This window comes from Monomorium pharaonis, chromosome 4 (assembly GCF_013373865.1).
Source record: "Monomorium pharaonis isolate MP-MQ-018 chromosome 4, ASM1337386v2, whole genome shotgun sequence".
Taxonomy (NCBI): domain Eukaryota; kingdom Metazoa; phylum Arthropoda; class Insecta; order Hymenoptera; family Formicidae; genus Monomorium; species Monomorium pharaonis.
The window spans coordinates 16,594,245-16,604,982 of NC_050470.1; the positions used below are offsets into that span (position 1 = coordinate 16,594,245).

The 10,738-nt window shown below is 27.0% G+C and overlaps 1 long non-coding RNA gene across 1 annotated transcript; it reads right to left on the reverse strand.

The window, feature by feature from the left end:
* Positions 1–9,716, reverse strand: LOC118645317. The gene is made up of 2 exons (XR_004963069.1): positions 8,067–9,716; positions 1–159 (listed from the first exon to the last, which is right to left on the reverse strand). It is a non-coding gene; the product is annotated as an uncharacterized LOC118645317 (long non-coding RNA).
* Positions 9,717–10,738: the final 1,022 nt, after the last annotated feature.

Genomic DNA, 10,738 nt, shown 5'->3' on the forward strand with positions numbered 1-10,738 from the left:
TTGGAACTTGTTTCGGAGCGACTATTCAGTTACCCTTCTTTCGCTTTTTTTCACTCCCTATTCGAATCGCGAATCCGTATAGAATACTAGTATAGCATCGAATGGAAGCGACGGCAGGTATAATACAGTATAGGGCACTTTTGACACACCTGTGTTTGCCTGTAATCAAAATCAAAGAGGAGATTAAACACTATTATAAATCATGTAAACATGCACGTGAATTGAATCACTTTTCCTACCCTACATGTGCATTCTTTGCATGACAACATGTTTATGCACAATCTCTGTGCAAAAAGTTCAAATGCAAGAAAATTAAGATCTTTCATCTCTGATTGTATATAAATCTGTAAACATAGATATGATATTTAATTTCTTACAATCAGAATTTGTTCCAATTAAAAATATAATAAGATAATCAGGTATAAAGAAAGATTCTTAATACTAAATTTCTCTTTGTTTTCGGATATTATTTCTTAAATAAAGCTAAAAATAAAACTTTTAAACATAAATAAATGCAAACTAAAAAGTGTTTTCTCTCAATTTAAATAGTTTCTGTAATAATGTTTCATATTTTGTAATAATTAATTTTGTAATAAATTATTCACGGAAAAAAATGACTTCGTAACAGCAGCTAAATTTCAATAGCTGAATCCAGGTTAGCTCTAACAGCTACCGCCTTAGTATCATAGCTAAACTCTGTTTATTACAGCAAAACAACGTTAACTATAACATAAAAGTTTATTAGCTGAATTAAAAGCGTACATATTAGCACAAGCAGCTAAAAAAGTTGCAGCCGTAGCTAAATTTCATTTAGCTAAGCGACTTGTTTTTAGTAGCATCTGTTGCTATAATAGTTAAGTGCAAGTAGCGAATAATTTTAGCTTGGACAGCAACTGCATTAGCTGTCCCTAGAATAAGAACACATTTTAGCTGTCACAGCTATATTTTAGCTCCCACTGCTAATACTTTTTTTCCATGCTATTTTTGCAATATAATAAAAAATAAACTAAAAATTGAGCTCCAAAACTAACAGTAATAGTGGAATTCAGACACAGCTCCGTAATGGTTAACTATAAAATAAATTAATAAACATTAAAATTTGTAATAAAACATATTTCTATGTATTAAGTTTGTGAGACAAAAGGACTAGAATTAAACATTAAAAAAATAAAGGCAGTTTAAAGGATTAGAAATTAACAAAATAATTAAGGGATTAAAAAATAAAAATAATAACAATTAATTTGAATTGAAACTATGTTATGAAAAGACTACATATATATAATATTTTAAGTTTTTAATAACAGAAAAATATAACAGTTTATGCTCTAGGACAATTTTATATTTTATATCGTATTACATAAAATTGAAAAATATAAGCGAACTAAATATATACGAACATTTAAAATAATGTAATATTATTATTAACATACTTACTAATGTTTAAAACTTTGCAATTTGCAAAAGAAAATTATACGGATTTTAATGCTCACTTTTGAAGAATTTGTTTTTAGATTTTATATAGAAGAAAAGCCGTGTTTGTGACTAAGCTTTGACTAACAATAAGCTTTCTTATTTCTTTAATTATACAAGCAAATCATGTTTTTATTACAGTATTAATACAGTACAATATTTAGTTCTTTTGTGGAAATAAGGGATTTGTACTGTAAGAGACCAGTATTGAAATGACCTTTCTCTAAAATGTAATTTGTACCCAATATTTATCTTATCGATAATTACAGTATTTTGTAGAAATTTTTTTTCCTGAGAAAAAAAGATTTTCTTAATATTAAATACATTTTTATTTTTTTAAATGTGTAATTAATTGTAATTATTAAAAAAATTTTTTTTCTCTTACTTAATTACTGACCTTTTATTCTTTTGTAATACTTTATAAATTTAACAAAAAATTTTTTGCTCCAAAAAACAATTATTATTTTTATAGTTTCTTTCTTCTGTTAATTACTACTTCGATCATAATTTCAAAGAAATTTATAATATAAGAATTAAAATTAGATTATTCTGACATTAATTTTTCTAATTCTAATATGTAACTTGTTAAGAAAACTATTATATTCAAAACTCTATTATATATATTTAGAACTTTTATTCTTCGAGAGAATTTTATTACCAATTTTAAAGTTAATTAAATTTTATGAAATGTTTAATCTATTACATTGTAAAAAACTTGTAAATCAAATAGTTGACAGTAATACATAAGCAATTTGAATTTTTGAAATGTTTATTTAAATTAAATGTTTTTTTTTATTTTTAATAAACACCTGTCAAAACCATTAAAAATTTAATAAAAATAGATTAAAAAATTTATTGTAAAAACTTTTAAATTTTTAAACTTTTAATATATAAATTTTTTAAGTTATGATTAATTATAAATCGAGGTTAAAATTTACATGAATTTAAATCATCTATGATCTTCAATGTTATAGGCTAAAATATTTTTATTTGCAATCTCAAATAAGTATTTAATCACAAAAATCAATCTTTATGATTTTTAAATACATTTCCTTTTTGAAGATTAAAATCTATATTAATATATTTATGTTTCAAATCAAATTAAACTTTTCTAACGGTCTATATAATAGCTAATGGTAATCCAATGAGCTTAATGATGTTTGAAAAATATTTTTTAAAACGTTTAGGAAACATTTTTTTTAATTTCAAAAAGCATTTAAATAATGTGATAATTCTGTTTTTTCTTATTAAAAAAATGTTTATTTTACGTTTAAAAAGATATTCTTTTATTATTTCATAAACATTTATTTAACGTTTAAACAAATTCTTTTTTAAATATTCATTTGCTTAATGTTCTAAGAGTAAAAAATTGATTGCATTATTTATTTAATAATTTTGAATTTCAACATAACCTCACCAATCTAGCATTGCTTAATTTCTACGATAATTTAGGGAAGAAGACTATACATGTTTCAGCTAAGCCACAGTCGTACCTGTTAAAACACATTTAATTTAGGAGGGGTCCCGCTTGCCTACAATCCCTACAGCTTCGTTTGCACATAAATTTAGCAGAGCTGCTCGATTGCCTACATTCCCGATTACCTACTATCTCGATTGCCTACAGATTCGTTTGCACACGCAAAAATAATTAACGTACAAGAGTAGGATTGTACACATGACATTATTGCGGCCATACACATTGCACACATGATATTATTTCGCAAATGCACATTGCACACACGATAATATTGCGCTGATACACATTGCACACACATTATTGCACACATGCACATTGCACATATGATATTAATACGCTCATACACATTGCACACATGACATTATTGCGCACATACACATTGCACATATGACAATTATCACATGGGTTTGTGACTTTTCAGGCACCGACGAGGTGGGTGCGAGAGGGGTGGCGAAGCCCCCTTACACCTCCCCCCGTGTGTTTGTGTGTATTTTTATCTTTAATATGGTATATCTCGAAAACTAAATCAGTTAGCTCTATAATAAAATCTATATAATTTTTTGTTGAGCATAAAAAATACTATCAAAAACCATGGTCAAATCAAGGCGCCCAAGTTATTGGAATCTTGTCTTCAGAGTGTATGAGCGCAATGATATCCGTGTGCAATGTGCGTATGCCCAATATTGTTATGTTTGCAATGTGTATGTGTGCAATAATGTTATGTGTGCAATATGTATGAGCGTATTAATATCATGCTGTGCAATGTGTGCAATGTGCACGAGCGTAATAATATCATGTGTGCAATGTGCATGTGCGCAATAATGTCATGTGTGTAATTCGAATGTTTGCAATAGTGACATGTGTACAATGTGTATAAGCAAAATGATATTATGTGTGCAATGTGTCTGCGCGCAATATTATCGTGTGTGCAATGTATATGGGCGCAATAATGTCATGTGTGCAATCCTACCCTTGTACCTTAATTATTTTCGTGTGTGCAAACGAAGCTGTAGGCAATCGAAATTGTAGGCAAGTGAAGCCCTCTTTAATTTATACGCCCGAAAAAACGATCACCCATCTTACTGTTAACCACCGTTGACGTTGCTTGACTTCGAAGATCGTACGCAACTTATACTTCATGTTTATGTAGACATATTTGTTATAGATCATTTCAATAAATGTTGTCAGAAGAATGAAACATGTATAGTTAACTCATGTTTTTATAATTACACATAAAATTTTACAGTTTTTTTACTAATTTTTACGTGTACAAAATAGCTGCATGTGGAATAACTTTAAAAAGATCTATTTTTGCACTGTTCGTGAAAAAATAAATGATAGATCTTTCATTTCTTATAATTTTCGAGTATTGTTAATATGCCATATTGTTTCGATAATATATATTGTCTTAATCTCCACTTTTTTTATGTTCCGATGTTTCAATTTGTGTCTCTTAGAGATTTCATTTATACGCTTTTAACACTCTTATTATACAGATTCACTGTTCCTTTACACTGTTCCTTTACACTTACGCTCCATAATAAGTAAAGCTTCCTAACCAGGAGTCAAATATTATTTTAAATAATATTTTAAACTTTTTAAATGTAAAATAATTATTACATAAACATTAAATAAATGTTACATAAATATTATTTTAAACAATTTATTAAAATATTAAGTTAATATTATAAAAACATCAATTAAATATTACATAAATATTTATTCTAAATCATTATTTTCAATAATTAATTATTGTAACATAAACATTAAATCAATATTAAATAAATATTTTTTAAAATATTGTTTTAAACAATTTTTGAAATGTAAAATAAATATTAAATAATATTACTTAAATAAGTTTCTTAAATCATTATTTTTAATAAAAAATAATAATTTATAAATATTAAATAAACGTTAAATAAACGTTTTATAAATCTTTTTTCTAATTCATTATTTGAAATAAATAATTAATATAAAAATGTTTAATAAATATTAAATAAATATTAATTGTACAACAAACGCTAATAATGTAAAAATAATTAAAAATAAATATTTAAAAACCGTTTAAAAAACATTGTGTGCTCATTGAGAATATGATCAATTATGTTAAAATCTTTTTTTTTACATGGAGAAATGATGTTAAAATATAGATCTAAAAATAATTGTCTTGAACCATTGAAAAAATTATATTAAGCGTTTTGACTAGTTATTAAAAATCCAAATTTTCTATAGAAAATTATGTTTGAGTGTTTTACATAATTATTTTGGTAAACCCCAACATAAAATTATTTTTTGATCTGTATCTAGCTAAACTTTTAGATAATGGAGTAAAATTGTCTTTTTCATATAAAATTTTAAACTCAAATTATGACAAATTAGAATATTTCTAATACAACACATTGTATCAAACATTGAATAAACTATTAACCAATAATTAATCATATAGATAAATTTAGAAACTCTAAACGGTCTCTACTGCTAAATCTTGGTGCTGATTCTAATTTTTTTTTAAATCTTAATTTAATAATTTTAGCTCATATAAACTGCGCGCCGACAAATTTGTCAGTCTTGAAACATAGTTATAAGCTAAAATGTTGATCCCTATTGGCATCTTAGAATCCCCACTTACCTGAAAACTCTGAAAATAATTTATTGCAAAAAATAATACTTCAGCCGGGATTTAAACCCAAATCTCCAAGATTCATCTTTTCTTTTATTGAGGTACGTTACACACGTTAAAAATAATATATTTCGAGTTTCTTACTTCGAAAAAAGGGTTAATAACGAGTTAGTTATTAGAGAACGACACATCTGCCTCTGAGGAAGCAGCTAAGAAAACAAAACGAGGAAGCATCTTCAAGATGATTATACATGCCGTAACTGTTTCTTCCGGATTAAGATCCACCTTTCCTGATCCATCATACGGTTCGTTTAACTAACCGATTAAATTACATGTGGCGCGTGCCAGCCGGCTGTGGGTCTTATGCGCGCTTATGCTGCAAATATAGTGGGTGTACAAACGCAACAAACGTTTCATATTTTAAAGAATATCGAATGCGGCATCTTTCTATAAAGAAATGAATCCTATTGCGTATTTAAGCTACAGACTTAATTAAGTAACCATGATCAAAACGTTTATCATGATCATGCAGAGATAATCCGCAATTGCTTTGCCGACAAGATAGTTGCTATCTTGTCAGGCTGGATCTTTGATGAATCATGGACGATTATCGCTGTTGCTGTCATCCCCCAACTCAGTTTAATCACTCAATTGAGATTAAACAGCTGATTTGTACGGGGCAGAAGAATACGGGATGTTCCAGCGAATTGCTTCTGATTTATGGAATTCTCGATTTAAGTTCTTAATTTTTTATAAAACTAATGCTTACTTAAATATTTATATTTACATAGTGTTTTAAATTAAAAAATTTATTTATCCAGTCGGGTTAGCTCCGGTCTCCTCTAATAAATTATTACGTTTAAAATTATAAACATAAGTGGTCTATGAAAATATAATGTAGTTTATTATTAATTTAAATTTATAAATTTGATTGAGTCCAGTAATAAATTTAATCAAAATTAATTTAAAAAAAAGATATTCATCTTCTAATAATCTTAACTGCTATATAAAATAAAAATTTAGTAATTATTAAATTTAATAAATTACTTTTTTACATTGTTAATTTATTTATACTATAGTAATGATTTATAATATGTAAAAACACTATTTATTTCCAAAGAAAAACGGTGAGTATAAATTACATATTTAAAACCTTTTTTTAAAATTAATTTTGATTAAATTTATTACTGGATTTAATCAAATTTATAGATTAGATTAATTATAAACTACATTTATCTTTTAACACATCACTTACGTTTATAATTTTAAACGTAATAATTTATTAGAGAAGACTCGACCACTGGGTAAATCCGATCCTCTTATCTAAAAAAAATAACCATATATAAAAAAAGGGAAAATGCCATTAGAGATATTATTACTTAACATTATTTTAGTGACATACAATTAATGAGTTTGGTTTTGAAATGTTGAGCTGTAGCCGATATATTACTTTTTAGATCTCTGATTTAATTTTTTCCCTTTACAGAAATTCAGTTAAAGTTATTAGTGTGGACCTGGAGTTCTAAATGTTTTTTTATTAATAATTAACAATAAGGTTTCTTAGAAAAGAGGGAAATTTATTGCATCTTCATTATTAAAAGTTAAGATAAATCTTTAAGGTAAGAAATATCGATCGGGGCAAATGCGCCTCAAGAAACCGAGGTAAAACCGATTCCTCCCTCCTATTTTGCGTTTCTTTTTGCATTTTTCGACACACAGAAAGTTTCTTTTTAATTGTTTAAAGATTTTTGTAGTTGATTCTTATATTACACGACGAAGCACGACTGCAGCTGTTGATTAGAAGAAAAAAATAAAGATACATTTTTTGTTTTGTATTCCTCTACATTTCAATAATTATATCCTTAAAAAAATTAAATTATATCCTTAAAAAAATTAAATTATATCCTTAAAAAAATTCAATAATTATATCATTAAAAAAATTGCTTTGCTTAATTTTTTATATTTGTTAGATAAATCTGTTTAATTTTTTAACGTTTTTGTTAATCTTTTCTATTTTGTTAATTGTGCTGAAATTTAAAAGTTCAAATAAAGATTAAGTTTTGTACCATAAATAACCCTGATTTTCATTTCACGCAAAAAGCCTTAAAATAACGAAATAATTTGAAAAGTTAGAGTTAAAGAACCAAATATGATAAAAGGGTCGGGTTTACCCCGACAAGAGGTCGAATTTACCCGGGTTTTAAAGAGATCAGCATTTTTATTATATATCTCAGAACTAATAGGTACTATACCGCCAATTATTTCGTAAAAAGTTGCGCCGGGCAATAAGCTATCCAATGGTACTTTATTTATTGCAATCTATTTTATTTGAAACAAGATATGACCTAAAAATCTTAGGGGAGTCAGGTTAGCCCCGGTTTTCCCATATTTAAGAGAATAGAGAGGAGAAAGTGGTTATGAACTAGATTTGGGGTTATGGAATTTACGTATACTTTGTATTGATTTGGAAATAACCATTTATATTACTTCTTTACATACCATTTAGATTAGATGTCATAACATGGTCACTGATGGTTATTAATGTTTGTTGTCATATAACTTGTATTTCAGTATTGCAATAGCCAAAAGTTTTATAAGTATGTATTGTTTTGGTAATTTTGAAATATTGGGTATTAATTTTTTAATTTTAACCTTGAAGGGCTTGAATATAGCTTTTGAATGGAGTAATTGAATTTAATGTTTGACGTAATGCGTATGACGTATAAAGTTTTATAACCAGTGTTATAGACTTGTGTTCTAGCAAATCTGAGTCTCATAAATCCCCCGTTATTGCACAGTATCTTTTGCAATACTTTTACGATATTAATTAGCTAATATTGATTATTATAATACATTTATAATAATTTTACAATACGCAGTGTCATAAGAGCCAAAGATTTTTTTATACATATTTTTTTTGTGTTATACGGTGTACAAGATGCTTTGTGATACTAATGTGTAAAATCTGTCAAAAATTAATTTTTTCTTTGTTAAAAATAAAAATAATTTCAACAATACATATATTTGTTGGTAATGTTATAATCTTCCTATAAATTCCATAACTGCAACCTTTTTTCCCTCTTTAATAAATTGTTAATTGTATCGTTTGTATATTCGACAAATTTTTACTTATAACACGATTAATAGAACTCTATGGCTAACAAACCGGCAAGAATAATGTCACATAAATATTTACTTAGTTATTTAAAGAAAACGATAGTTTATTACCATTTTCTCTCTTTTAATTTAAATGCGTTTAAATGTATAATTTGAAATTTTTATAAATTATTAAAATTTATATATTTTCTGAATGTTATATTGAAAAAATTATTCCGGATTATATTGCATAGAAAATATTGCATGTAAATTAATGTAATTTAATAAAATAAAATTATAATTATATAAAGTTATCGAAAACTTTGGAAATGTCTTTCATGTAATTTCAAGTTTTTGTTTAATATGTTGACTTAGAATGGTTTGAAATGAGTTCTCCGTTAACAAATTTCGACGGATCTTTTTATTAATTACCATTGTCGTTTAATCCGACGTTAGATCGAGGACGTCAAAATTGCTTTATAGCATCAAGAGTTTGCAAGAGAGAGGAAACGCACAGTAGCAACCCTCCAAGATGGCTGCTGCTGGTTCGAGAGTCGGCGTATCGACGTTTGGCGTTTGAAGGGTTTCCTGGATGTAAGCTCATCGGAAATTGCGGGTCTTCCCACCCTTGCCACGCTGCCGCCACCTCTCTCGCCTTCACCCTTGCTCTCCTGTTGCCTTGTCACACAGCAATCACCTTCAAAACAAAGAAACACGCGTAATTAAATTTTTGCCTAAATGAACATAAATTAATGCATGAATGCAACAGCTATGATGGCAGCTACAGCTGAATTGAATAAAGATCCTACACTCAAACGAAATAAAAAATAAGCCTCTCTAAGAATAAAATATATCCAAAATTAAATATTAAAGTAAATTTTTAACATATAATAATTTATAAATATTCTATGTAGCATCAAATACACTTTCATGAGAACTTTTTATGTTTTCATAGAATTATTTATATTTACACTACACACACACACACACACACACACACACACACACACACACACACACACACACACACACACACACACACACACACACACACACACACACACTCACTCACTCACTCACTCACTCACTCACTCACTCACTCACTCACTCACTCACTCACTCACTCACTCACTCACTCACTCACTATACTTAAAATAATATTTAAAAAATATTTACTTTAACGTTATTTTTAATTACATTACATTACTTTTTTATTTTATTTAATTTAAAAAGCAGTATTTAAAATTTGTACACTGTATATTTAACATATACTATATTTTATATAATATAAGCATGTAAATATAAATATATTTATAATATATAACATAATATTTATAATATAATGAATATAAATATAATATATAATATTTATAATATAATGAATATAAATATAATATATAATATTTATAATATAATAAATATAAATGTATTTGATATATATACCTTAATATATATTACATATTATATTTACATTAATTTATATTATATATGTAATTTTATTCAGGATTGGGAATTCATTGGGAACCAATTCATTATTTGTAACAAAGTTATAATTAAAATTGCTTTTCCTAGTAGAAATTTCCTAGCCGGCGCCACTTGTCGGCGCCGTGCAAATTTGCCACGCCACAGCCTTATCAAGAAAACTGATGTAAAAATAGCATAGCATTCATAAAATTAAACGGGCGCTGGTCTGGATTTGACTGAAGTTTAATGCGGTCCAGTGCGGGTCACACTTGCGCCACATCAAATGCTGTCGAGATTTTTCTCTTTGGCTTTTAGATCGACTTCTTAATTGTTTTAGAAACGATCTGTGCGTGCATTAAAATAAAAAGAAATTGTTTTAACCAACTGTTTTTAAATAAACTGCAATCTGGTACTACAATGAATGTCAATAAATTAAAATTAAAAATTTAAGCGCAAAAAAATCGCCGAATTAAAAATTTTAAACGCAATTATTTGCATGAAGAAAAAGTATGAGACATATAATAAACCAAGTTGTAGACGTGCAAAATCAAATGGTATTATCATATACATCATGTAATGAATAATATCGAAGCAACCATTTTGCGAATAAT